The sequence below is a fragment of the Thunnus thynnus genome, chromosome 8 (genome assembly GCF_963924715.1).
Source record: "Thunnus thynnus chromosome 8, fThuThy2.1, whole genome shotgun sequence".
NCBI lineage: Eukaryota > Metazoa > Chordata > Actinopteri > Scombriformes > Scombridae > Thunnus > Thunnus thynnus.
This window is the reverse complement of record NC_089524.1, coordinates 30,015,130-30,022,471: the sequence shown is the minus strand read 5'-3', so window position 1 is coordinate 30,022,471 and position 7,342 is coordinate 30,015,130. Positions and strand designations below refer to the sequence as shown.

Sequence of the window (7,342 nt, the reverse complement as noted above, 5' to 3'; positions counted from 1 at the left end):
ATTTGTATCCTTTTTACAGTTCAGAGAACTGTATATAGTCATTCCTTGTGTATATTTCTGAATATTGTTGTGTTGTTATTTTTGTGTAAGTACACTGAAAGCCACTAAACCAGAGTCAAATTTATTGTATCGTAACATACTTGGTCAATAAAGATGATTCTGATTCTGATTCAGTTTGGATAATTGAAACTCAATATACTGACCCCTGGAATGTAAAGATATTTTGTTTTAAATATATTTATTTTTATTCATATGTATGCACTTTTTTGTATAGGCTACTGTTGTTGTAGCCTTGCTGTTGTTTCAATCTGTTTCTGTTTCTTGAGGAATGTGTTATACATGTTATACATGTTCCTACTAGAAATTACCAACGTACCAACGTATCTAAATAAAGTTGGGGGAAAACATTTTTTTGAAGCCATTCTAATCACCATTTGTATGTTGTTGTTTTTTTGTCTTTCTCAACTTCTTCCATATAATTTCATACAAACAATAAAAAGGTCCAGCTCATTAAGGGCATGTTTTTTGTTAGTTGCATGTTTTTGTTTGTTTTATAGCAACAAAAATAAAAGGATAAGAGAGAATTTCAGCTCTTTATGATTATTTTAAAGTTCAACCCCTCTTCAAGGAGTTCATTTAAACTCTCATTCTGGAAGCTCATTTCTCATCTCCGGAGAATTGGGCTGATCATTTATCTCTCACAGAGCGACAGAGTTCATCTCCGGGGGACCACCCATGGGCACCACCTGTCCTGCCTATTTCAGACGTGGAAAAAAGAAAAAGCACAGGTGGAAATAATGTTGCCTTCAAATGGAGCTTGTGAGGTTATATTTTCAACATGCAAGTCAAGCACACTGTTGGCACTGGTTTAAGTTGTCAGAACACTGTTGCTGATGGTTAATGATTTGGTATTTTCTGCATTTCATTGTCATGTTAGGAAGTTTGTGCAGCTATCCTTGTTAGGACATTGCATTGACTTCCATTCACTGTGGACAGCCTAACCCTGACCCTCACCTTAACCAGGACCTCAAAAATGATGTTTTGCCTCATTAGGACCAGACTTTGGTCCCCATCAGGACTACTGGTCCCAACAAGGTCAGTATGTATACTGGAAAAGGTCCCAATGAGGTAACAAAAACACGCACGCACACACACACACACACACACACACACACACACACAGAGGCAGAATCCAAACATATGTTAATATAACAACAGGATTGTGGTTAAGAAATTAAGAACGTAAATACAGTGACAGAAATGAGTTAACTATTAATGAAAGCAGAAATCAGTTGAATGTTTACCGAGATAAGTAAAACTATGAGGCACGATAACAGAGGAAAAAATATGGGTTTTAAGTCTCGTTTTAAAATACCAAAAGAGCCTTGCACACAAATTTGTAGTGGGAGTTTATTCCAATGACGGTGCTCTAGATTAGCAAACACTCTACCTCCTAAAAACGTTAAAAATAAAACATTTTCCATGGGGTTCAGCGTTTTTTTTTTAAAAAAAAGGTATGTCATGACATGTGAGCTCTCAAACTTAATTTCCACTCATAAAATTATGAATACCACATCAGCAGTTCACTCAAATAGACTCTTCAAAAACACAGTGAACACATCCCCACAACATTCAGGATGGCTCTTTTCCATTTTTGCTGGCCATCAGTGAGTCATATGCACACAACAAGGGCCCAAGAGCCTTGTCTACCTCAGCGGAAAGTAGCAAGTATGAAAGTGCTTTTTTTCTGCTAAAAGTACCATTACTAATCCTTCTGCTGCAATCATTCCTACAGCCTACACATTTGAAGTATCAGTTGTTTAATACTTGACACCTCATCTCTCTTTAGTAGGCTACACTCAAGCTTATTACAGCATTTCTATGACTGATAGGTCAAATTTCTTTCCTCCTTCCTTCTTTTACGTTCTTTCGAATAACTCATAACACTCTTACTATTCTAACAGTTCCTGGTCCTTCTCTTTGCAGCTTTTCAAGTGATTACTTTCACTCTCAACAATCACACCTCACTTTCTTCAGAAAATGCACTCTAACAGAGTATGATAGCCAAGATCTCTTAAATGCCTGATTGATTTAAATAGGTGAAAACAAAATCTGTTACAAACACCTTTGTTTCAAGGGCCATAGCAAATTAAGTAGATTTTAAGGGCTACATGCACTTTCTAGTATATGTACAAATATTTATTATTCATTGTATATCCAGTCTTTGTGATTCTCATTCATTAAAGAATCCGTTCACAAAAACAGACGTTACCACATGCTAGTAGTGGTTTCTGGCCATGCCATGAAGAAAGTTTCATTGCTGATGACATTTAAAGATATTATCTGCCACTAAGACATCTGACGTCACAACAATACAAAGGAGGTGAATGGAATTTCATATGTAGCGTTCACAGCATTGAAAAACTTTATGATGATGTCCCTTTTTAGAAACAATGTCCTGGTTACTCAAAATAACCCACATACCAGACTGTCAACAGTTGTCAATGGGAACTGTTTATCATTTGAAGAAAAAATACAGTGAAATGTCCATAATGAGTTATGTAGATTATCCTGTGTAATGTTTCTGTGCAGGGAACATTTGTTTGTTTTTTTTAATGTAATAATTCAATGCTTTGAGCACCACAAACATCTTTTCACCTCCAATGTGTCAGGGTGCTAGAAAGTCTCAGTGAGGGAAATTGCAAAACCTCTGCAAATATAACTAAAACTATATATACTGTATATATACAGTATGTGTATATATATGTGTGTGTGTATATATATATATATATATATATATATATATATATATATATATATATATATATATATATATATATATATATATATATATATATATATATATATATATGTATACTGTCTATACAATATAAACCTACTCCTGTCTGGGGATAGCCATGAGTGCATAGAAACCTATAGCAGAGTCAAAGTTAACTAGGTAATATAAGGTCAAGTTTATACGGTGGTGGAGGAAGAAGTACAAAAATATCAATACTACAATGTAAAATGACTGTTACAAGTAAAATTCCTGTATTTAAAATCCTACTTGAGTAAAAGTACAGAAGTATTATCGGCTAAATTTACTTACAAGTTATTGAAAGCAAAAGTACACATTTAGCAGAGAATCAGTTGCTGTGACTGTGACTGATTTTTAACTTTTCTCTGAACTTTTTGTGAAATATTGGAACATTTTACATGTAACTACAGCTGTCAAATAAATAGCAAAAAGTACAATACTTCCCCCTGCATTAAAGTGAAGTAAAAGTATAAAGTAGCATAAAATGGAAATACTCAAGTTAAGTACAAGTACCTAAAAATTGTACTCAAATCCAATAAAAGTTGAGTAAATGTACTTAGATTCACCATTATATCTGATGCACCTGCCACATAATGATTTTGGCCGCTGCCAGCTCATCAAACACACATCTAACACAGATCATCACAGTGGAATTATTCTTAAAAAGCCACTTTCTAGAAATATTTTTGTTGCATTTCATTTGATCTAATTTTATTCTTTTAGGGCCTGAGTGACTCAACTGTTTTTTTTTTTCAAAATGTCCTCATTACTGAGAATTACTCTTTGACTGTGTGTTCGTAGCTATCTAATTATTTGTGTCTGACAGACTGAGATGTGATTGTTGTGACGGTGTATCAGATTCAGAGGCCTACAGTCGCCATGGTGTTGCTGAGTTGAGCCTACAGCGTCAGCTGCTTTTCAGCTACTTCTATGTGCAGAGGAGTGTCTAACAGCCAACAAAAGACATGCGTCACTGCTCCCATGTAAAACCTGAAAAGTTGGTTTTATGACTGTTTGGTATGTGAATCAAGGCAGTCGGCTTAGTCACATTTTCATCAGAACACTTTTACTCTGATGTGGTTAGTTCATCATGAGTTTCTATTGACTGCTCTCACTCACTGAAACCCAGCTGTGTGACGCCGCCTCTAGTTAGTTTCTAGTCAGTTTCAAGTTAGTTTTTACCTAATGTATTGTTACATGTACTTAGGTTTATAGGTTTATTTTTTGAGGACTAACCACAAAGTAAGAACAGAGTTTTCATAAATTGACTTATGGTATTTTCTGTTTCTACAATGAAGACAACATGCCTTAACTGAAAGAGCTGCCAGCAGTTGTGAGACTCAGGTGTTTTAACCTCCAGTCTACCCAAACAGAAGTTTTTCCTCTCTCAGCAATGAACTTCAGGTAAGACATTTTGAGGATCAGATGCTGATTAGATAAGCACTACACACACAGAGCTACAAGAAACTTGAGCCTCTTTTCTCTGCCTTTACTATTAATAAAGTGCTGGGTTGAACCACAAACATACATTTTAAGGACTGGAATTTTTCTTGACTTGATAATATTTCAAAGTAAATCTCAATGTGAGATGGTATCTAATCATATATGTAGTGAAAGAATGAATATGATAAATCTGGCTGAAACTAAGATGTTCCTATTTCTTGCCTCCTGTTTCTGAGAGTATCAATACCCAACTAAATTTTGTAGTGGGATAAATGTGACATATTGAAACATTTTTCAAAAATAATTGTACAGTGTCTTTACAGACACTAACATCAGTTTCTCGCTCTGAAATTCTTTCAAAACCAGTGTTTCATATGTTGTAAGACATGTTATGTTCATAATTGAATCAGTAATGGGACATGCTGACACTTGATGACCCCAATGACATATTCCTAGCTGTCTTCTACAGGGATAGAAAGTACTTACTACAGCAACTGGCAGGGGTTTTAAATAGTATTAGTAATAAATCTACTTTTACTGAAGTAAAATGGACTTAACATTGTACATTGCATTCAACCTCCAATGTTACATGATTGAATTATTTATTGCACATGCCACATTTAATTTTTGCACTTGTCACCATTTCTTGGTCTGTAGTGCAGTCCATATGTCCTTTGAACAGTCAATATTTCATTTCAAGTTTTATATCTCATTTCAAAACTAGTATTCAATTCTGTAAATAGATTTTAGATTTTATTTTTTTCATTTAATTGTAGGACTACTTTGTTCATTTTATTATTTCATTATTATTATTACCTTACTCTTATTATATTTTTATTATTCTATGTCGCGTTTGTGGGAGCAAACGCATAGTAAAATTCTTTGTTTTGTTTGCTTGCATATTTGGCTAATAAACAGATTCTGATTATAATGATTTGGCATAGTCTTTATGAATGTACTTCTTTTTTTTTTTTTTTTTTTAAAAAGAAAGATAGGCTATTATAATGTTCATTCCACCCTTGAGGCCATCACAACTTCCCCTTTTTGTCCCAGACATAAAAGGTCTTTATTTATAAATATTTCTCCGTCCTGAATGAATGAAAAGCAGTCAAACATCTTTGAGGTGCAGTTGCTCCTCATGAACACTTGGTGGTAGTGTTGCTCCAGGTTGGGGCTGGTGCGCATGCTCTGTGCGATGTAAACACTTTGTAGGCCGCCTGTGCGCGAGCCGCTCCGCAGACATTTGTGTACACGTATTACGGCTGCATGGGCTGGACCTGATAGGCGATGGGAACGAGCTAACTTAACGGTGGAAACCTAGCCAGGCTAACTTGAAAAATATAGCTAATGTACACGGATAAAGTGTGTTTTTCTCATAATAGTAGGACTGTACTTTCGTGCATGGGAAGCAGACGACGTTTGCTGCTGGTGGTTAAAATCGCTTCAAGGTAAAGGATGTTCTAGTTTTTTTCGGGCTCTGTCTAATAACTGGAGTGAACACTAACTCATAAAACGACTCCTTGTTATCACTGTTATCCGTTCCAGTGAATGGTGTGTCATTACACCGAAGCTATATATAGGGTGTCATTAATTAGCTCCCACATTTTCTTAGTCTCAATATCAGCTTGTATTACAGCTTGTCACTTGTGTCAAATACTTGTGTTTGAACTCCCTAATTGGCTTGAGAAGGACTCCAGCTACTGCCTGGAACGAAAATACTATTTAGCGTTAATGTAAAGTGATATTTTTTCTGCTCGATAATGTCGAATAAGCTTATCAGTTTAATGTTACTGCAGCGTCGTCGACGTTGGAGCTGTCCGGGAGAATTACACTGCATACTATTGCGTTTGATGCTGGGTCTCCATTTCAGCCCATAACACCAGCGAGCCATAAAAGGAGTAACAGGGACTTCTCCTGTGTCTAATGAACCGGTCCTGTTCTGCCTGTAAATCAAAGTGTTTGTAATAGACGAGGACATGATGTGAAGCCCAAGCAAATGATTTAAACCGCTCAGCAGTGGCACAAGCTGTGTTAAAGCCAAGAATATCTTTAACTCAAACTGCAAGTTGCGGCAACAATGCTGCCCTGTGACCACAGATGTAGTGGACGATAAACCCACCAAAGTTTAACACCGTTAAAACTGCGGAAGTGCAGCTTACTGTACAACTTACTCACATATATTTATCAACCCACATATTTATCAGTCTGAAGTCACTGGGTGTCAGTGGTTTTTGGGTAACTTGGCGAATAAGACTTGATACTGTATCTCAGCATGGTGGTTCAGTAAACTGGGGAATTTAGATGTGGGCTATTTAAAGACTGGGGCAGAAGAAATACCCAACACCAACCACAAATGAGTAATGCCCCATTAAATGTGTCCCATCGGTCAGGTGTGAGGCATGTCAGCTTTCATACTGAGTTTCATGATTGTTGCACATGTAGACAAAATTTTAATAGATAAAACTAGTGGAGTAGAAAATTTCACTGTGTAAGTATTGGGTCGCACCAAACGAAAATACTCAAGTAAAGTACTGGTATGTCTGAATGTGTTAAGTTCTGTCGATTATTTTCTTGATTATCTGATTAGTTGTTTGGTCAATCAAATGTCAGAAAATGGTGAAAAATGTGTATTAAAAAAAAAATCCAGAAAACATTCACATTTGAGAAGTTTGAATTTGAGAATTTTGATTTTTCCTTAGAAAATGACTCCAAACGATTAATCAATTATCAAAATAGTTGCCCATTAATTTAATAGTTGTCAACAAATCAATGAATTGACGAATTGTTACAGCTCTGTTTTCATTACACCTCTGCAAGTAATGGCTCTAATTAAACCAGCCCATTTCTATTGTCTTAATTTAGTCACAGTGCCTAAATTAGCAGGTTTAGTAACACTTACTTCTCTAAGTGTAAATGAGTTTAATGAGTGGTCATGGCTAGTGGCTTCTGTAAGTAGTATCGGACAACTTTGAAACTTTTTGTCAGACAGTAAGTTGCATCTGTGAGACTAGAGATGGCCATGTCATGTCAGAGGATACACTTGTCAGTACTTGTTGCCATTACTACAGAAAGCTTCAAAAG

At 35.8% G+C, this 7,342-nt stretch overlaps 1 protein-coding gene across 2 annotated transcripts in view; it reads left to right on the top strand.

Annotated features, from left to right (window-relative positions):
* The first annotated feature begins 5,496 nt into the window (after window positions 1–5,496).
* The window catches only part of evi5b (ecotropic viral integration site 5b), a 34,238-nt gene continuing 32,392 nt past the window's right edge, over window positions 5,497–7,342 (top strand). For both annotated transcript variants that reach the window (XM_067597890.1, XM_067597886.1), the window contains exon 1: window positions 5,497–5,709. The gene's annotated coding sequence lies outside the window, so the exon portion shown is untranslated. The remainder of the gene's footprint in view (window positions 5,710–7,342) is intronic.